Below are 22,086 nucleotides of genomic sequence, written 5' to 3'. Positions count from 1 at the left end.
GCGGCCCGCAGAGTAGTCCGGCAGTGCCCGCCCCCTGGTCCGGCTTCTACCAATCCGAAGAAAACTAGAGGCGGGCTCTTGCTAGGGTTTTCCCTCGTGGCTGGAAGGGCGGGGGAAGGGGCGGGGACAAAGTTGGAGGGCCGAGGAAGTGGGGTGAGAGAGTGACGTGGGGTGGCCCGAGAGCCGGCCTGCCAATTACAGAGCGGCGAGAGACAGCGAGAGCCAACGGGAACGGAGTGAGAGGTTCTCCGACCAATTGGAGTTTAGTGAGAGGAGACGGGAGCCAATGAGGTCTCCGCGTCCCACCACTGGGGAGAGATGGTCAAGTGTGGGAGGCAAGTTGGTCCCCACTTGCGAGTCTGTCAGGTTGCCTAGCAACAGAGCTGGGCTTCACCTGTGAGATTTCTGCAATACTTTATTTGAATTCAATCTTAACGTCTTCTAATTCCCAGAGCAGCCAAACGCGCCTGCATGACAAGTTTGAACAGGATGTCACTCAGAATTTGTAAATGTGTAAGTATTCTAAACACCCGATTTGTAAATACCTAATACCTCTATTCAAAACTACCTTGACTTTTTAAGAGACTGCTATTGGGACAATTCTTCCTAAATAAACTGGAAACAAGATAGTTTGGGGTTGGACACACCAGTGAGGACAGTAAGGGGCCTTGCCTGAGCAGGGAAATTGATCCTGATTCTAGGAGTTTTACTGGCTCATGCACTCTGAAGGAAGGGGCTCCATCTGACCCCAGTGTATCTTCTGAGCTAGATATGTGGTAGGTGCCAAATTGTTGAAAGAAGGAAGGGGCCCCATAATTGTTGGTACAGCAAATCCATAGGATATAAACTGCCTAGCTCCCCCAGAAAATAGAGAGGAGCAAGTTGGAGGAAATCACTGGAACACTGTGAGAATCCAAAGGAGGACAATTATGGCTTTAAATTAGACTCTACCTCATCTCCTCAGATTGAGAAACCGTAAAAATTAGCTTTGATGGGGACCATGAGAGATTCAGAGTTGTTTATATCTCTCTCCCTCTGTTTTATTGAGACCCAGGAATGCTGTTGATAAGAGGCCATTGATGGTTCTGTGCATCACACAACTACCGTTATAGGAAATTTATTATCCACTATAGATACTAACCTAGTAAGGACATTCTCAGCAGCAAAGTGGCAAAATATATTGGCAGTGGAAACGCTGTGAAGTGTGGCATAAGTTACTCGTGGGAACGGACCACTCAATGGTTATCACTCCGTAGTATTATTGCCCATTTCAGACTCTCATAAAGTAACTGGGTGATAAAGAGAGAGGAAAATTGCCTGATTGTGATCATCAGCAATTGTGAGGGGGGAATTAAACATTCTTGGCATATTAGAATGTACTGAAAGGCATTGAGGACAAACACAAGAAAGTAGATACAGCTTTGTCCTTAGGAAGGGATAGCAAATAGTACCAACTCCAGGAGTTCATAGTAGGAAATGATTAGCCAGATAGCTGTGAGGATGATCATCTTGAACAAACAAAAAAGTCCCACAAGGTACAGATTGTCTTTTTGATCAAATTAATCTTCAATTAAGCAAAGTGAGCATGGTACTGGGAAGCTAAGCAATGAACAATGAAATGGGTTAATAATTAGATGTAGAGCATCTCAATTGAATTTTTAAGAACAAGCCTCTGAGATTCTGTGGAATATAATAGCAGATAATACCAGGCTACAGAAATATTAGCTATGGCCCATGCGAATGAGGACAAAATATACATATATTTATTTTCGAAGGGGCTGCAACTTTTTTGAGCCACAATTTTACACAAGCACAGTGGAGTCAATGTCATACTAGAATGTGCATATTAAGATCTTTGTTTTGGGCGCCTGGGTGGCTCAGTTGGTTAAGCGACTGCCTTCGGCTCAGGTCATGGTCCCAGGGTCCTGGGATCGAGTCCCGCATCGGGCTCCCGGCTCAGCGGGGAGCCGGCTTCTCCCTCTGACCCTCTCCCCTCTCATGCTGTTTCTCTCTCTCTCTCAAATAAATAAATACATAAAATCTTTAAAAAAAAAAAAAAAGATCTTTGTTTTATTATAGTTTCTAAATTTAATGCTAAGTCATGTTGGTCATGCTCTATAGATGCTTTACATCAAAGGCAAAATATAGTTTATTGTTCTGCCCTACTTCGAAAGGAACAAGTTTATTAAGAGGCAGGAAGATGTAATGATAACATTTTGTATTATAAATTCATTCACTGAACATTTACTTTTTCCTTACTCTGTGGCAGGGATTGTGCTAGACCCCTGCTGTCCAATGACAAGCATTAGTTACCTGTGGCTCTCGAGTACTTGAAAGGTGGCTAGTGCAAAGTGAGATGAGATCTAAGTGTAAAACACACACCACATTTTGAAGACTTAGTACAGGGGCGCCTGGGTGACTCAGTCGCTAAGCGTCTGCCTTCGGCTTCGGTCATGATCCCAGGGTCCTGGGATCAAGCCCCGCATCGGGCTCCCTGCTCTGCAGGAAGCCTGCTTCTCCCTCTCCCACTCCCCCTGCTTGTGTTCCCTCTCTAGCTGTGTCTCTTTCTAATAAATAAATAAAATCTTTAAAAAAAAATACTTAGTACAAAAACAGGAAATATCACCTTCATTATTTTTATATTGATATATGTTATAATGATAATATCTTGACTATATGGGGTTAAATAAAATATAATACTAAAATTAATTTCATCTGTTTTAGTTTTAGTGTAGCTGCTAAGAAATGTAAAATTTTATATGGACTCCCATTTGTGGCTCCCATTTGTGCTAGACAGTGAGAAGACACAATGAAAGACTCTTTCCTCAAAGAGTTCATAGTCTAAAAAATGGAGAAGAGAAAAGTAAATATAGCAAAAGGCTGGGTTTCCAGCCTTTTTCTCACTAGGTAAAGAGTAGGAGAGGGTGGAGTAGGAGGTAAAAGGAGTGTTAATAGAACAGCATCTGATATTTTTTCCTTACCGCTTGGAGGGAAAGGAGTGAGTTCAATGGAATATTCTTCCCACAGTGTGATCCTGAGGTTAATCTCCTTCTCACTTGTCAACATTTGTAATAAGAGTTTCCTGAGTATCAGCTGTTTTTCAGGGTTGGTAATATGTGTCTTGTATACACTATCCCTCCAGTTTACCACTGGGGAAACTGAGGTGCAGAGAGGTTAGGTGACTTGTTTCAAGTTACTCAGTTACAAAGTAGAAAAGATGAGTTCATATCCAGGTCTTGTGATGTCAAAACCCATGTTCCTTCTATGTTCTATATACAAAAACACAGTTGTGTTCAAAGAAGGTAGACTGGGGTGGGTGGTAGATGTTGAGTAAAGGAAGGTAAGTTACTTCTCCCGAGAGGCCTCGGAGAACAGCACTTACTAGTCTGGGGACTCTTACCATACAACAGTTTGGTGCCTGGCTCATGGGCTCCGCAGACTTTTTTCATCAGCTTGCTAAGAACAAGTCCATCTCTGAGGGTTGCACTACACTCACCAAGTTTATGATGCATAAAATCAGAATGCCCCTTTACTATTTATCGTACAAAAGGGACCACAACCCTTGAAGTCTACATGACTCACCCTCTAGGTTAACCAACGTGGGAAGTCATGTCATCCTCAGAACATTGATTGGTAAACATGGAATTGGGAAGAAAATTAGAAACACAGTTCTTTCAAGCTCTTCTTCTCATCAGGTTAAGATAACATTATGTATCCATTTTTCAATAGGATGGTCTTCCCAACAGGAGTGAAGATATGCCAAGGCCATGAAACTACCAATGAACTTTACCCATGCCACCGTAAGACTGGCTTTGCCATTGACTCAAGAATATTTAAAATCCACTCCTAATCTCTTTTTTTCTGTGCCCCATCCTTAATTGGACACCATTTGCATTTGTATCTATCTCCTTTTTTATTAGTCCATGGCTGACCATCTCTACTTCCCCTGTCTGTTCTCTAAACAAGTCAGTACAATCAATCAGGTTAAAGTCTAGTCCTAACTGCCTGAGCAACATTTGATTTCTTTAAAGTGACTTTTTTTTTATCTCTGCTTCAGCGTCAACTTTTTAAAGCTTATTCTTCAGCAGATGACCCTGCTTCCAGGTCCTTAGAGGACAACTCACAGAAGACTCCACGTCCTGAAAGAATGCTCTGCCTTCAGTCTCCCTCCCAGCAGTGTATGGAAGGAATGTGTTAAGACAGTGCCCAGCCCACAAATAGCCTGAATAATGCAATGTGGTTACAAGTGAGTAACCCTAGATTTGGAGCAAAACAGGCAGGCATGAACACTGAGGCCCAAAGCTGAGAAGTGAAGAGACACTAAATACTTCACACTGTAAAGAGCCGTACTGAAGCCAGTTTCATTCCTACAAAGGGCTTTTGAACTGGTGAAAGAAAAACCTTTCTACCATCAACCACCACCTGCCCTCACCATCATGGGGTGGTGAGGGTAGGAAGAGAGGGAGGTCAAGAGACATCAGTCCGGGGAGGAGCTTGGGATTCCAGGGAGAGGACAATATCTTCTTGCCCTCTGGAGGAAGGGTGGTTCTCTCTCCATTACTACCAGGTTAAATCAAAGTTTGGGGTTGTTCACAGGAAGAGGAGACTGGCATTCCCCTCCCCCGCTGCCTGATTGCTGAGCTGTAGAGCCTCAGCCTGTTCCACTGCTGCCTTAGGAACACTTCGGGGCAAGGAGGAACAAGTCTCGGACGAATTTTACATATATCCCGGGGGGAGGAGCACATTAAATATAAAGATTAGGGTCTGCTATTGGTCCGTAGATTTTTGAAAGAAAACATGTTGGACAGGTCGCACGAGGTCGCATGAGGAAGTGCCTGGGAAGAAGACCAACCCTATCCTGACACTACAATAAGGGAGTATGAAAGAGAGCCTCGGAGGTTCCCACAGCTCCATGTAAAGGCGTTCGTAGTACACAAGGAGCAAGAGCTCTGTGGCTGCTGGGTACCCATCTCCCCATGGTTTCATTCCACTAACCCCGTGGCTTTGGTTGGCTTTTATCTCAGGCTTATTTAGTCCCATCACAAGATGGTTGCAACAGGTCTAAGCATGTCCTCGCCTAACAATATCCAAAGGCTGGAAGAAGGAAAAAGGGCATCCTTCCCTAAATCCCTTTGGAAGAGCAAAGACAACTTTTCCAGAAGCCTCCTTAGACTTCCTCTCATATTTCATTGGGCAGAATTGCATCACATGCCTGTGCCTAAGTCAATCATGATGGGAGAATGCCATCATCAGTATTAGCTTCAGCCTTCCGAAAAAGAATTTCTCCATTCTGGGGCGCCTGGATGGCTCAGTTGGTTGAGTGTCCAACTCTTGATTTCAGCTCAGGTCATGATCTCAGTGTCATGAGATTGAGCCCCGCATCAGGTGTGGAGCCTGCTTGCGATAATCTCTCTCTCCCTCTTTCTCTGCCCCTCCCCCCACTGTTCACATTCTCTCTCTCTCTCTCTCAAACAATTTTAAAAATAAAAAAGAATTTCTGGATTCTATTTACAAGGAATGTGGATCAAAGGACTAAAAGATAGGCAGGAACTGTGTCTGCCATGTGGAGGAGTCCCCAGCTGGGAGCTATACCACGGTCACCTTCCTATGTGTGGATATGGGTGTCTGGGGGCTGCATCGAGGCTGAGTAATCACAGAACTCTTCCTACCAGATGTGGGATTTTATGGCAAGACACTCCCTTTAAGCCCTAATTGGTTGCTGGTTGATTTAATTTGGAGATGCCATTTACTGGTGTATTAGTTAATACTCTTTTGGTTGCAAAGAACAGAAACCAACATAAACTAGCTTAATCAATTTGTTCGCATAATGAAAAATCAGGAGGTTGGTTTTATTTCAAGGATTATTGGATTCAAGAGGTCAGTTGATGTCTTTTACTATTACAGTGCTCTCCAACGTTGAAGAGTGATTTCCTTGGTGTTGGCATTTTTCTCAGAAAGGCACCCTTTCTTGCTCAAGATTCCCATCCCACACAAGGTTAACAGGTGGAAACAAGACAAGCAAAGTCCTACTTCCCATAGAGCTTTCTTTCTAGTGGGGTGGTCTAAAGAAGAACACACTCCTATGTGTTTCCTCTACTCTCAGTCCTCGAACACTACTTCACTTGTGACACCAGACATGTGGGTTTCCCACACATTAAGTAATTCTTTGACATCAGCTAGCTGTCCTGCAATTTAACTCAATTCTGTCACTGTCTACCTGGAAATAGCATCCGATCTTACAGTTTCAAGGCTCAGTCTCACGAGACTACCCCCCTCTCAAACCACTTCAGATCCCAATCACAAGTCCTGGTTATTACCTGTGCTTCTGACCCACCACCTATACATCAGAGATTCCCACAGCACCTTCCTTAGGTTTCATTAATTCGTTAGAGCAACTCACAGAACTCAGGAAACCAGTTTACTTAGTAGATCATTGGCTTGTTACAAAGGATTTTAAGGATACAAACCAATAGCCAAATGAAGAGATACATAGGGCAAGATCCAGAAGTGTCTCAAGTACAAGAGCTTCTGTCCCCACGGAGTTTGGAGTGTGTCATCCTCCCAGCATTGGGTGGGTCACTAACCCAGAAGCTCTCCAAACTCTGTCCTTTTGGGGTTTTATGGAGGCTTCATTTCTTAGACATGGTTGATCAAATTCAATCTCCAGCCCCTCTCCCCTCTCTGGGGGTCGGGGAGGGGAGTACCGGCGCGGCGGGGAGGAATGAAAGTTACAATCCGGGGCGCCTGGGTGGCCCAGTCAGTTAAGCGGCTGTCTTCGGCTCAGGTCATGATCCCAGGGTCCTGGGATCGAGCCCCACATCAGGCTCCCTGCTCTGCGGGAAGCCTGCTTCTCCCTCTGCCACTCCCCCTGCTTGTGTTCCCTCTCTCGCTGTGTCTCTCTCTGTCAAATAAATAAAATCTTTAAAAAAAAAAAAAAAGAAAGTTCCAATCCTCTAAACACAATGTTGGTTCCCCTGACAACCAGCCAGCATCCTTAGGTGCTTTCCAAAATTTACCTCATCAACATAAACTCAGGTGTGGTTGAAAGGTTTGTTATGAATAACGACACCTTTATCACTCATCACTTAGGATATTCCAAGGGTTTTAGGAGCTCTGTGCCAGAAATGGGACACAGACCAAAAATACATTTCTAATTATAAATCACAATATTAAAGTTGGGAAGGAGCCAGAGAAATATGTAAGCAAATATATAAATAAATTAATTAATAAGCTGAAATATTTCCAGATAGAATAGTATTAAACAAATAAAGCAGGAGAATATTATTGGCTGGGAGGAGGATGGTGATACATGAAGTGATGAGGAACACAGTCATTTTTTTGTGACAGTGGAGCTGAGAAATGATCAGAAGGCGCCAGCCATATGAAACGCTGGGTGTTACAAGAACAGCAAGTACAAAGTTTCTGAGACGAACATAAACTTCTTGTGTTTGAAGAATAAACAAAAGACAGGGTGACTGAGCTGAGTTTAAAGAACTAATAGGTGTTAGCCAGACTTGGAGATGGAGAGGGGGGATAATCATAATTTATTTTAGGCAAAGAGAATAGTAGCAAGTAGGGGAACCATAACTTTAACCAGAAATACACTCAACGTCAACCAAGTTTTCGATGCTTATTATGATACACTCGGGATGCCAGTTTCGACGATGGTTGCCTGGAAAAGTGCAGGCAAATAAAATACGTAATCAAGAATATGGAATGCCAATTCACAAACATGTTTAAAGATATATTTTTGAAAATATCTTTGATGCATGCAGGCATGTCCTGTCCAGGATTGATGTGTTTATGTGGGGAAAGTACAAAGAGCTCTAACTTTCAGGGCTTCCAACTGAGCAAAGGAAGTGCTACTATGCAAAAGTTGTTTTAAAATAGTAACTTTGGGGCACCTGGGTGGCTCAGTCAGTTAAGCGTCCAATTCTTGGTTTCCGCTCAGGTCACGATCTCATGGATCATGAGATCAAGCCCTGAGTCAGGCTGTGCTCCTGGTTCAGCGGGGAGTCTGCATGAAAGATCTCTCTCTCCCTCTGCCCTTTTCCCCACTTGCTTGTGTGGGCACATGAGCCCTCTCTCTCTCCAATAAATAACTCTTAAAAAAATAAAATAGTAACTGTTTATATTCCAGAATACCCTTACTCTCAAAATGAGAGTCCTAAATTGTAGCAAATGTTAAAATAAAGAATAATTAAGGATCAATATGCCCAGAATGGTTATCAACATTGTTACTGAAAGCTGAATATTTAAGAAAAAGTCAGGAAGAAATAAAAGGAAAGTTTGGTTGCCATTTTTAAGTATTGGCTTGAGGGGTGCCTGGGTGGCTCAGTCATTAAGCGTCTGCCTTCGGCTCAGGTCATGATCCCAGGGTCCTGGGATCCAGCCCTACATCGAGCCCTGCATCGAGCCCTGCATCGGGCTCCCTACTCAGTGGGAAGCCTGCTTCTCCCTCTCCCACTCCCCCTGCTTGTGATCCCTCTCTCACTGTGTCTCTCTGTCAAATAAATAAATAAAATCTTTAAATATTGGCTTGAGGCTCAGTTTCTGAACACAGAAATGGATGTTAAATTTGTACCCACATACTGAATGCTTCTAGTTTAAAAAGTAGAAAAAATATGATATAATGAGCATGAGAACTTCAGTATTTCTTGTTTTAGCTATTTTCTTACTTGATTCTCCTACTTGGGACCAAGATTTATTGTTGTATTAACTTTTTGTTTTGTGGACTTTAATTGTTTTATATATATAAAGATTTATTTTAGAGAGAGTGTGTGCATGACCCTGAGATCATGACCTGAGCAGAAATCAAGAATCAGACGCTTAACCAACTGAGCCACCCACGCGCCCCTGGGCTTTAATTCTTGATAAGTTGAATTTCGTGTTTGATCTCTCCAGTGATAATAAAAGCACTATAGAATATGAAACTGTGGGGTTAGGTATGACCTGTTTTAATACATGAAAATATTTGGTTATTTGCCCTACTGCCAAAAATTGTTGTAGTACACATTTGTCGCTTTTTCTCTTCCCTTCTTCGCATGTGGACCTCTTTCCCATATTTAAGGAACTCCCCGTGAATTCTTTTCCTCCTACAATCAGATGAAAACAGCAGACATTTACTTTCCCAGATCACCTAACGAGGAGAAAGCATTTAGCCTCTCAGATGCATCCACCTGGGTCTTTGAATCCGAGGTTAGTGTTGCAAAGAAGCAAGGCAAGGAGAGAATTCTGACAGTGGCCGCACCGCCCATTTTCTGGGGGCCAAAGGCCAGAAGGGTGCTCAACAGCAGTGATGCAGACCATGGCCCTTGCACTCGTGCAGCGGGCGCATCAGGCCCCTCCTGATGGGCGAGCCTCCTTTCGTTTCTGTCCATTTTCCAATCCTGCCTTTTCAGCCTTCCCTGAAGGTCTCTAAGACACACCCTATGGTTGTAGTAAATCCCTTTTCTGTTTAAACCCAGCCAGAACTGGTGTCGGATACGACGGCTGACTTTCTATGGTTGTACTTTGCTGAATTAATTGTACTTTGCTGAATTTAGGTTTTAAAAAAAAAAACCTCTGAAGTTATTTCATTCCCTGTGTTGTTATTGGGAGCTTATGAGTGTGGGATTTTAACTGATAGGTGTTTTAATCCAACTGTGTCTGTGTCTTTTTAAAATTGGTCCTTGCGAAACCCAGAAAGATAACACAAAGATGGTGTAGCCCTTGTTGGGGTGGGGGGATGGCACGTGGAGGGTATGACTATATAATTCTCCTGGCCTCTCCGTACCCACTTACTCTCCCCTCCCCTGACAGGAAGGAGTGACTTACCTAACTAGAGGCTTTGGAAGAAGACGCTAGGGATATACTGCCCCCTTCCTGTTGAGAGCTGCCGACTCGCAGAAAGAGGGTGCTCCCGGCGATTCTTCACCAGGTAGGAACGATGCAATGGCAGCCTGGCCCTTCTGAAAAAGGCCTGCCCTGGTCCACCACAGGTTCTGCTAGGATTTTTACCACTCCTTTATTTGCTTGCCCACAAAATTTTGTTCCTTTTGTCTCTTTTTCAAGGCTTTCTATTTTTATGGATGTATGGCTTTTGAGAAAGCCCACATGTGATCATATTAGCCAGTTTTCACTAGGAAGCAAATGTCAATGTTGCTTCATTCATATCTTTACTTGGAAGTCTCCGTCCTGGTTTTGGTGGCCCCTCTAGCTAAAGGAGAAAGCTCACCAACTCTCAGCCTGGGTCCAAGCTGCCCTCAACTTCAGGGAACACATGTCAAAATCTTGGGGGTCCCACCACAGCCGCACCTCAGTTGAGGTAAGATGGTCAAAGCACACCTCTGTCCAAAGGAATTCTCCTCACTAACTGGTCTTTTGAGTACTCCTCTTTCAACTCGTTCTTTCAGTCAGGGTTCAACCAGAGAAACAACCAACAGGGGATACATATTAAGAAATTTATTGCAAGCATTGAGTTACATGACTGTGGAGGCAAATCCATAGGGCAGGCCGTCCAGAAGGGCAGGCTGGAAATCTCTGGCCGCAGCCAAAGCTGTACCCCACAAGTGAAACTTCTTTTTCTAAGGAGAAACCTCAGCTCTGCTCTTAAAGCTTTTCAACTTTAGTTGACTGAATCAGGCCCACACAGATTACCTAGATAATCTCACTTAAAGTCAACTGATTTTGGATTGGGTTTTTTTTCAAAGACTTATTTATTTATTTCAGAGAGAGAACATGAGCAGGAAGGGCAGAGGGAGAGGGAGAGAGAATCTCAAGCAGACTCTGAGCCCGACATGGGACTCTATCTCACGACCCTGAGATCATGGCCTGAGCCAAAACCAAGAGTCAGATGCTTAACCAACTGTGCCACCCGGGTGCCCCTGACTTTGGATTTTAATTACACCTACAAAAGACCTTCTCAGCAACACCTAGATTTCTGTTTGATTGAGTGACTGGGGACTGTAGTAAAATTGACCATGACAGCCTTATTATGGGGTGGGTATTTTTAGAATTATGAAACTAGTGTTTGAGCCTTTCCTTTGAAAATCTGCAACTTATTCTAGCACTCATTTTGGAATTTTGTGTCTATTATACCAATTTAATTTCCTTAAGTACCCTCCTGATGCTCAACATAAGAGAATATTCCAGACAAATGAGCCTCTTATTTGTAGTTTCCTGACCCTCCCAGCCTCGCCCTCATCTCGTTGCATAACTCCCTCCTCATCATATAACTGGCTATGCTTGTGTTGGTCCACTTAAGCCCCATGTCCTCTGGGTTCCCGCGCTGGAAGTAAAGTGTGGCTCTAACCTTGCTCCTCTGTAGTGAAAAACACCAAGCCTGGGAAAGTCCCACATCTTCATTCCCTGTGGCACAAATTGGGCAGCCTTATTCCTTTTTTTTTTTTTTAAAGATTTTATTTTTTTATTTGACAGAGAGAGACACAGCGAGAGAGGGAACACAAGCAGGGGGAGTGGGAGAGGGAGCAGCAGACTCCCAGCTGAGCAGGGAGCCCGATGTGGGACTCGATCCCAGGACCCTGGGATCATGACCTGAGCAGAAGGCAGACGCTTAACGACTGAGCCACCCAGGCGCCCCTGGGCATCCCTTATTCCTTACAGAATTAAATACCAAAGCCACAGTCACTGAAAGCCCTACATCATGCTATTCTAGTCTATTGAAGAATCTTCTTACCAAACCCAATGGTTTGTTTTTCCTCAAATGCAGACTATCCTTTTCCATGTTTCGGACGTGGCTCATGCTCTTCTGTTCCCAGTGTCTCGCCCACTCCCCACCTCTGCCCTCAACTCCACCTACCAAGATCAGCCATCCTTCCAAGTCCACCACAAATGAAACCCCCTCCATGAATCCTTTCTTGATAGCCTCAGTTGGATGTCATGCCTCCCTCCTCACAACCTTATACTACTTATGGCACATACATTATTCTTGCTTCTATTATATTTATTCCACATATGGGTGTTATTTTCTACCCATCCCTAGAGTGGAATCTCCCTGGGAGCAGACACAGTTCTGGCTCATGTTTCTGTTGCCTCCAACATCTAGCACAATGCTTTGCCCAAAGTAGCTACTTAATAGCTATTTTCTGATACGAATGTAGTTGATCTGGGTCATTATTTCTCTAACAAGTTCGTGTAAGGAACTGCACATATCATGTCTGCATTAGGAAACCTGGTTTTGAGCTTAACCCTGTTAACTTTATTTTTTCTGGCCCTCATCTTTAAAATGAGAGGTGTAGGCCAGATGATTTTCAGAGTTCCTGCTATGATGTTCTTAACTTCTAAGATTTTTTTGGTGCCTAGAATGAGAATGCTGGGTTGTTTTCAGAGTTCCTCAAAGAAATAATCTTTGCTCAAAGAAAACAAGATACGCTCTTTAAGATGACAAAGTTTGAGTGGCTGAGATGATGGTGGGTTGGCTGCCCTGACCTGCCCGGTCTTGCCCTGGCCAGGGTGGCGTGCTATCGATGTGCACAAATCAGGGAACAGGAAAACTGGTCAGATGTGCTAGGATGACAGCAGGTGACATAGGAGCAAATGAAGGGCAGGGAGATAAATTGAACACACTATCTCAAAGAGAGGTAAGTGAACTGGGATTTCCAAGCCTTAAGGAAAGAGAAGGAAGCGATATCAATGAGTGAAATCAAAGCAAAAAAATTTTGAAAAGTCTTTGGGGGGAAAAGTGAGAATTTGGCTAAGAAAATCGTACTGTTCTAGTTGTTAAAAATATACTTTTAATTTAGACGAGTTTTAGGTTTACAGAAAAAGGCAAATATTGTACAGAGTTCTCCTGTACCCTGCACCCAGATTCCCCTATTGTTAATGTCCTACATATGGTACATTTGTCACAACTAATAAATCAATATTGATACATTATCATGAACTAATTTAGATTTCCTCAGCTTTTCTTTTTCTCTTCAGCATCCCATCCATGATACCACATTACATTATTATGTTGCCTTAAGCTCTGACAGTTTCTCAGACTTTTCCTGTTTTGTTTTTGCTTTTAAATATTTTTTCTTTCAGTTTAATTGAGATATAATTGACATACAGCACTGTATAAGTTTAAGGTGTACAGCATAATGACTTGACTTACATATACTATGAAATGATGACCACAACAAGTTCAGTTAATACCATCATCTTGTATAGAAAGAAAGAAAGAAAGAAAGAAAGAAAGAGAAAGAAAGAAAAGGGAAAGGAAAAGAAAAGAAAAGAAAAGAAAAAGAATTTTTTTTTCCTTTTGAGGAGAACCTTCAGGATCTAATCTCTCAGCAACTTGCAAACCACACAGCAGGGTAAACTATAGTCACTATGCTGTATACTCCATCCCCAGTACTTCTTCATCTTATAAGTGGAAGTTTGTACCTTTTGACCATCTTCATCCAATTCTCCTCCCCGCAGACTTCCCCTGTTTCTGTTAACCTTGGCAGTTTTGAGAAATGCTGGTCAGCTATCTTATAGAATGCCCCTCAATTGGAGTTTGATGTTTTTGCCATGCTTAGACTGGGGTTGTGGGTTTGGGGAAGAGGACCAGAGGTTAAGGCGCCATTCTCATCATATCACACCTGGCTTACACACTATCAGCCTGACTCACCACTGATAATGTCGACCTTGGTCACCAGCTGAGGTAGTCCACTGCCAAGTTACTCTTCCCCCTCCCCCTTCCCCATACTATACTCTTTGAAAGGAAGTCATTTTGCACAGCCCACTCCTAGGGGTGATACTGCTCTGATTTTATTTTCTCTCATCCTCCAGATTCATCTTGTTTTTCTTATAGCCTCCTTGTCACCCTAGCCCCATTACCTTTTTTCCTCTCCAGCCTTTGATGTAGTGGCATTTCCCCGGTGACAGATGAATTCCTATCAAAAAGCATTCCTTTCTACCTCCATTCCACCAGAAATGGGGTGTATTAGTCAGCTACCACTGTATAATAAAATCACCCCAAAACTCAGTGATTTACGGCAGCAATCATTTATGTGTCCACGTGTCCACAGGCTAACCAGAGGTTTAGGCAGGTGTCAGCAGAGAAGCTCCATTCAAGCTGTGGGTCTGGCCAGCTCAGACCTTTTCTCTGTGTGTTTTCATTCTGGGACCCAGACTGGAGGGAGAAGCTACCCAGAGTGGAGGATTCTTCTCCAATAACAGAGTGCAAGAGGCCAGCCTCACCACGCAAGCATTTTTTAAGCTCCTAATTGTGTCACATCTGCTACCTTGCCAAAGTAAGTCATGGGGTCAAGTCCAAAGTCAAGGGGAAGGGTAATACACTCTGCTTTTGTGTCAGGAACTGCAAAGTCACATGTGGGTACAGGGAAGGACAAAGAATTGGGGCCACTAATTCAGTAGAGCACGGATGATCATAGTAGATGTCAAGTTCAGTGATCTGACACCACTCCCAATAACACAGGAGAACAGGTACCAGTTATTGGCATTGATCTTTAGCTATGGCTTTGGGGAAGCAGGCTCGGTGAAAAGTGGAAGCAGAGGGAAAACAAATACAAGCAAAAACATTACAGGCTCCCTTATGTCAAAGAGATGTTGCTTTATCCTTTGTAACTTTATCCTTTGCTATTGTGCTCACTGTCTCTCTAACTTTTCCCATCTAGGTCTTCTTGGATGTTCTTGATAAAGAAAAGACAAAGGGAGGGTAGACAATGACATTTCCTCAAACTTCTTTCCAGCCCAACGGAACAAATAAAGCGTGTGCCTAAGAGATAGGGACGCGTTATTTCAATGCTCAATGGAGAGATCGTGTGATTCCACCAACCTTATGGTCAGGTTTTACTTTTCTTCCATGTGACCACCGCCCCCACCAGAGCCCAAGGGTATTATACCAACTGTGCTGAGGGACAGGCAATTTGTGTACTTTCTGCCTTATTCCTGCTGCCCTTTGCAGCCTCAGCTACCAATGACCCACATGAAGTTGCTGCTCTGAGGGGCACAGACCTCCTCTGTTCTATTGGTGACGGCCCCGGTGTCACCACTCGGGTCTTGGGAGGACACTGCTCTCCCCTTGGCTATTCTTTCTGAAGCACAAGGCAGACCCCTGCCAACCCTCCACAGCAGAACTGAGGCCAGGTTGTAACTGTCTCACAGGGGCTCAGGGGTTAGCAATTGGAAGGCGAGAGTCGAGCTGGGGAGAATACCTTCACCTCAGAGGTCTTTCTTACTTTAAACAAACCAGAATACAGTTTTCCTTAAAACACAACTAATAGTTACTGGGCACCTCTTACATATCAAGCACTGTGTTTTGTAGTAAATCCTCACAACAATCTTTTTTTTTTTTTTAATGACTTAAGACAACACAAATTGATTACCTTAAAGTTCTGGAGGTCAGAGGTCTGAAATGAGTGTCACTGGGCTAAAATCAAGGTGTGTCCGGGGCTGCGTTTCTTCTGGAGACTCTGGGAGGGGATCCGTTTCCTTGCCTTTTCCAGCTCCCAGAGGCTGCCATGTGTGTGGGCTTCAGCTGTTCTGCACCCGCACCGCCCCCCCCCCCCCCCCCCCCCGCCCCAAGCCCCTCAGCCAGCATGAGAGGGTCGGATTCCGTCACAGCACATCACCATTCTTCTTAGAGACAGACTATTTATTCTTCAGGAGGTCGCATCTCCCTCTCTGGCTGCACCATCTTTTGAGCTAGATTTTCCTATCTCCGTTTACAGATAAACAATCCAACATCCTGTATAAGGACTGCAAGCAAGGTCTGATCAAAACAATCCGATGCTTTCTCCAGCACATAATGCGGCACAAACAAAACAAAATCAAAGATCAACATTAGCTCCTAAAAAAGTAATACTCATTTTAAAATGTAATTCAACTTATGGCAATAAATTGAATACTGACATCGTTTTTAAGTGTTTCATAGTATTTCAGGGATGTTTAGTTTATAGAAGACAGTGTCACATACAGCTTCTAAGTTGCGTGTGTATGTTTTAAATAGCAATTTTTAACTCCATAAAAACTCATGCAAGACTATTACAACACCTATTTTATTGGAATTATTTACATAATGGTTATTGTGAGTATATTAGTTCCAGAAAGTATATTTGCTGTGTCTTCACGGCCTCTGGTTTCTCAGCCCTGAAATATGGGAAGATTGGCCTGATTTGGGGATTTGGTGTGGGGAACGAGAAATGCTGAGTTTCTCCTTTTATCCATAAAATGTAACTTGAGCCCATTTTGGAGTGAGGAGCTATTTCTAACATAAAAAATGAGTGTAGTTGTGTTGAGGACAAACCCAGTTGAAATAAGCCTTATTCAGACATGTCCTGTCAGGGAATCAGAAGGTTGCCTGTGATCCCCAAGAGTCAAATACCTGAAATAGTCTCTTACGTAACCATTACTACTTGCTCCACTGTCTTGGAATGTAAATACAGTTAGATTTCTTTTATTTTCAACTGATTGCAAATTAATCTACCTTTATTCTCCACCACTAGAGTATTTCCTTCTCGAGAACTCTCTCTCTCTTCCACATGAATAGTCTGAGAATTCAGTGCAAAACAGAGCACTCCTGTTTTCCAGACGCCAGATAGAGAGAGAGGTTGGAGTCTCCCAGCACAGTCGATGTGCTTGCTACCATAAGGTGTTGTTACTGTATTCCATTTCCAGAATCCTTTATTAGCAACTTTATGGGTCAGATATCCACGGAGCACCATCTATGTGCCAGACGCTGGGCTAAGCACCAGGAGTGTAGCTGGGGACACCCTAAACCTGGCTTCTGTCCTCATGAGCCTGTCCCAGTACCATGGAGTCCACAGGATTACTGGCCCAGACGCTCAGAGCGGCTTATGGAAATGCTCTATGCTTTGGTTCCACAGGTATGACTCTCCAGGGTCACAACCAGGCTCAGACACTAAAACTTGAGTGGCAGGGTCTTGAGAGCTTTGACTCTCACCCACACCCCGAGGTTGAAAGGAATCCGCCTCCGTGCCCAGACACTAAGCCTCCATTATCAACCCTGAGTCATCAGCGGAGAAGAATCCTGCCCTTCAGCCGAGTTGGGTTTTTTTTTTAGTAGCAGTTGGTGCCTTGCCTGCCAGTGGGTTTTGGCAGGTTACTCTGACAGTTTTGCCTAACCCCCATTTCGGCAGTTCAGGTGAGAGTGTCGATCCCTTTTCCCAGATGCTCTGACCTCCTTGGGCCCATTATACGCTTCTTCCCCAGAATGTTGCACTGATCAGTGGAAGAAACTGCTGCTAAGCCATAAAGGGAGGGAGGAGATCTTACTGTGTGACCTTTGCCTTCACTCACTGATCTTATATCCATGCGGCAAATGGAAGCCACTCAGGAAACCCTTCACAGAACAAGTAAGACCAGCGAGTTACCATTGCAAAGTGACTTCCTGTTTCTGCCTAGAAAAAAAGGGGCTGAGATCATTGAAACCATAGTAGCACTGCATGCTCCAGAGAATTCTTATTTACAGACTGTATTTGCTAATAAACCTTGAGTTTTTTGGGTTTTTTTTTAACTGAGATATAATCGACATATAACATTGCATCAGTTTCATGTGTACAACATAATAATTTGATAGATGTATATACTGCAAAACGATCACAATACATTTAGTTAATATCCACCACAGGTGTTACAATTATTTTCCTTGTGACGAGAACCTTTAAGATCTACATTCTTGGGGCGCCTGGGTGGCTCAGTCGTTAAGCGTCTGCCTTCAGCTCAGGTCATGATCCCAGGGTCCTGGGGTGGGGCTCCCTGCTCAGCGGGAAGCCTGCTTCTCCCTCTCCCACTCCCCCTGCTTGTGTCCCCTCTCTGGCTGTCTCTCTCTGTGTCAAATAAATAAATAAAATCTTTTTTTAAAAAAAATCTACATTCTTAGCAACTTTCAAGTGTACAATACAGTATTAACTATAGTCACCATGCTATACATTATATCACCATGACTTATTTATTTTATAACTGGAATTTCATACCTTTTGGCTCCCTTCACCCATTTCACTCATCTCTCACCCCCTGCCTCTGGCAACCATCAGTCTGTTCTCTGAATCTACAAGTCCAGGGATTTTTAGATTCCACATACAAGTAAGATCATATGTGATCTTTTGTTAATTAGAGCCATCGGTGGGGGGGGGGGGGGGAGAAAGAAAGGACAGTGATGCCTTGGGTGGGGGAGGAGGGGAGAAAGAGAGGACAGTAATTTTCCACAAAAGCAAAATGTCTGTGTGTGTATATGTGTGTGACGTAAGGTGTTATATATAAATACAAAGTATTTTGTATATTTATGCCATTGCATGTTTTATTTATGAAATGTTGATTGCCTGTCTGCTAATCCATGAAGTCTAGAAATGGGCATTTCTGATGTCTCCCATACAGATCGTCAAATCACTAACCCAAACTGACAATGAAGTGAATTAAAGTTAAGCAAAAAGCTAAGCCAGCCAGCTTGCTACTCGCCACTGTTTGTGATACTGATTCCTTTGCATTGAATCCTGTTCCTTCATCAATATACTTGGGAGATACATCCATATTGTTGCATGAATTATTGATTGTCCTTTCTCGTTGATGAATAGTATTTCATTTTATGAATGTAACATTCTAAACCTATCCATCCTACTGTTGATGGGCACCTAGGTATTTTCCCATTTTCTGGCTGCTGTAAACGTTCTTTTCTTTCCCTTTTTTTTTTTTTAAGATTTTATTTATTTATTTTTGCAAAAGAGACAGAGAGAGAGCATGCACGAGTGGGGGTAGGGGGACAAAGGAAGAAGCAGACTCCCCGCTGAGCAGGGAACCCAAAGCGGGACTCGATCCTGGGACTCCAGGATCAAGACCTGAGCTGAAGGCAGTCGCTTAACCAACTGAGCCACCCGGATGCCCTGTGAACATTCTTTTACATGTATTTTGGTGAATATATTCACTAAACTAGATATTACTTAAGTGTAGGATTTGGGGACATAGCATAGGTATATAATTTTAGTAGATACTTCTAGACAGTTTTCCAAAGTGATTTTATTAATTTATACCCCCTTCAGCACACAGATTTCTAGTTGCTCCACATCCTTGTCAACACTTGGTATTTTCATTTTTTTAATTAAACCCATTCTGGCTCTCTCTCTCTCTGCTGCAGGAGGACACAGTGAGAAGGTGGCCATCTGCAAGCCAGGAAGAGAGAACTCTCACCAGAATCCCAACCATGGCAGTGCCCTGATCTGAGGCCTCCAGCTTCCCGAACCAGGGCCAGGTGGCACAGCCTAGAAGGACAGGAGAATTGACACTCTGCACAGGTGAACTTTGACCAATGAGAGATGGAAGCCAGAAGACAAATTCTTCTCCCTGCCTCCTCTGGATTGGTTGGAGGCCAGTCACCTCATACAGCTCTCTGAGGACATCTCCCAAGATAGCAGCAGCCAACTCATGATGCCCTCCCTTAGTATTTGTTTCCCTCTTTGCTTCTCTCACTCCCTTTTCCCCTTACTCCTGCTCTCCTGAGATTGAATTCCTAATAAAATGTTAGCACTTGAAAAAAACAAAACAAAACAAAACAAAACAAAAAAACCTATTCTGGTAGGTCCAGGGCAACTCTGAAAGTAGAGAATCAAACAGGGACTCATCTGTTTCCTTCACCCTTTATAATTCCCAAGGCCTCCATGATCCCATTTTCTTCTCAAACCTATATTTTCTTGCAGATTGTACAATTTGTCTGCACTGTGATCTGGGTTTAGCCAAATCAGTCCATCAGAAACTATTTCTTCTGCCCTTCCTCCTCTACAAAGAATGTTCTTTAACTTACTGATATAGATCGTTATGCCCTGGGAGAAAGATGAACAAAAATGGAGATAAAGTCCGTTTTATGGATAGGCTGATGTCAGAGCTATAAGGAAGAGTTAAAGAACATAAAAATTCTGAGATTAAGAAAACTTGAGGGACACCTGGGTGGCTCAGTCAGTTAAGCATCCAACTCCTGGTTTTGGCTCAAGTCGTGATCTCAGGATCGTGGATCGAGCCCCGCATCAGGGTCTGCACTCAGCTGGGAGTCTGCTTGAGATTCTCTCCCTTTCCCTCTCCTGCTTGCTCACATGTGCTGTCTCTCTCAAATAAATAAATAAATCTAAGAAAGAAAAAGAAAGAAAGAAAGACAGAAAAAACTTGAGAACACTGGAGCCCAGTCCCACTGGGTTTATTTAATGTACTCTCTCAGGCCAGGTCTTGGTGGAATTTAACCCTTAGTACCCTTCTCACTCTTCAGTGGAGGGTGGTTATAGGAGGGCATGACTCTTCTGTGGTGTCTTGTTTTCATTGTAATTGGCCGAATGAGAGGTCACCTGCCTATATAAATTTTATCAGTAAATATTTACTGAGTGCCTACTAAGTGCTAAATCCTGGATGAAGGAAGGAGATATTTACTCGCTCAGTGGTTTATGCAGAGGTAGAGTGGCAACAAGATGGAAAAGCTACAATATACCAATTAATCGAATTATCTGCCAATGATTTGTGAGAAAGAGTATAATCACAGCATTTAGGATAGGTTGTGGTGAACTTGGAGTTCTCTTAAGTTACCAGAGGGAAACCATGTGATTTTAAAAATTCTATAATCGGGGCACCTGGCTCTCTTAGTCTGTAGAGCACACAACTCGATCTCAGGGTTGTAAGTTTGAGCCCCATGTTGGGTGTAGAGATTACTTAAAATAAAATCTTTTAAAAAAGTGCTATGGTTGGGCGCCTGGGTGGCTCAGTTGGTTAAGCGACTGCCTTCGGCTCAGGTCATGATCCTGGAGTCCCAGGATCGAGTCCCGCATCGGGCTCCCTGCTCAGCAGGGAGTCTGCTTCTCCTGCTGACCCTCCCCCTCTCATGCTCTCTCTATCTCATTCTCTCTCAAATAAATGAATAAAATCTTTAAAAAAAAAAAAAGTGCTATGGTTGTCAAAAGAGCATCCAGTTGATTATATAAAGTGTGAAACATGCCGTAGTACTATTTGTTCTGTGATATATAAAAATCCAGATCTCACAAGGAGGTGTACTAATACCAGTCTCAGGTCATCTTTACCCACCTTCCCACATGTGCTAGTCAAGCTTCCTGATATGATGAGTGGAAGCATTCTAAATTGTCTTCTAGCCAACCCAATTTGGACTGGAATATTTAGTGGATGTTTGATGGTGCTACATAGAGTCCATGTTTCTACAAAATGGAAGATCCTTTTCAACTTAGATTAGATTGAAAGCTACAGTAGTCTTCCCATCAAAAGGGGTAAATAAAAAACTTACCCACCACCTCAGGGTGACCAGAACACAGAGGCAGGCTTTTATCTCAGAAAGAGAAAGCTGGGAGCTATGCTGATAGGCCATTGCCAAATTTTAGGTATTTGGAGACAGACGTAGTGCAGACATTTTGCATTATTGAAGGGCATAGCTCTCTCCAGCAAAAGAATTGATAGGAATCCTATTATTTGAAAAACTTAGAATTTTGAACAGTTTCTAATACACAAATGCAGAATTCTCTGCAATTAGGAGGAGGAACCCTGGTATCTCCAGTGAGTGACTGACAAAAACAAGATGAGCAGATATAAATAATCTGGAAGCCTGGCCATACCTGGGAAAGAAGTAAAATATCCATACCAGACGAATAATATAGAAAATAGTTGTAGTTTATCAGACTCCGGTTGCCTGAATAGTGAATTATATACATAGTTCATTATTAGAGAAGGGTATTACACTCTAACACACTACTTGGCCCAGCAGAGAACAAAACTTACATAGTCAGGGTGGTTCAAATGCTGTTTATTGATTGTGTTAATTTTCTAATGCTGCATAACAAAGTACCACATATTACCTACCTAAAATAACACCTACTTATTAGCTTACAGTCTGTAAGTCAGAAGTCCAGACATGGCATGACTAGGTTCTCTGCTTAGGGTCTCACAATGCTGAAATCAAGATATTAGCTGGGCTGCATTCCCTCTGGAGGCTCCATGAAACTCTGCTTCAAGCTCATTTTTGTTCCTGGCTAAATTCAGTTCCTTGTGGGTATAGGACTGAGGTCCTTGTTTCCTTGGTAACTGCCAGTTGGAGGCTGCTCTCACCTGACTTGTACTGGGGAGCAAGAATTCCTGTCCCCTCAAAGGTCCTTCTAGCTG

The 22,086-nt window shown here is 43.2% G+C and overlaps 1 long non-coding RNA gene across 1 annotated transcript; it reads left to right on the top strand.

Annotated features, from left to right (window-relative positions):
• Positions 1-266: 266 nt before the first annotated feature.
• On the top strand, positions 267-20,835 carry LOC123853265 (uncharacterized). The gene is made up of 3 exons (XR_006793072.3): positions 267-513; positions 9,802-9,919; positions 19,082-20,835. It is a non-coding gene; the product is annotated as an uncharacterized LOC123853265 (long non-coding RNA).
• Positions 20,836-22,086: the final 1,251 nt, after the last annotated feature.

This window comes from Mirounga angustirostris, unplaced genomic scaffold (genome assembly GCF_029215605.1).
Source record: "Mirounga angustirostris isolate CCGP_5_RB_7025 unplaced genomic scaffold, mMirAng1.0.hap1 SCAF_7, whole genome shotgun sequence".
Taxonomy (NCBI): Eukaryota; Metazoa; Chordata; class Mammalia; order Carnivora; family Phocidae; genus Mirounga; species Mirounga angustirostris.
This window is presented reverse-complemented; position numbering and strand designations above follow the sequence as displayed.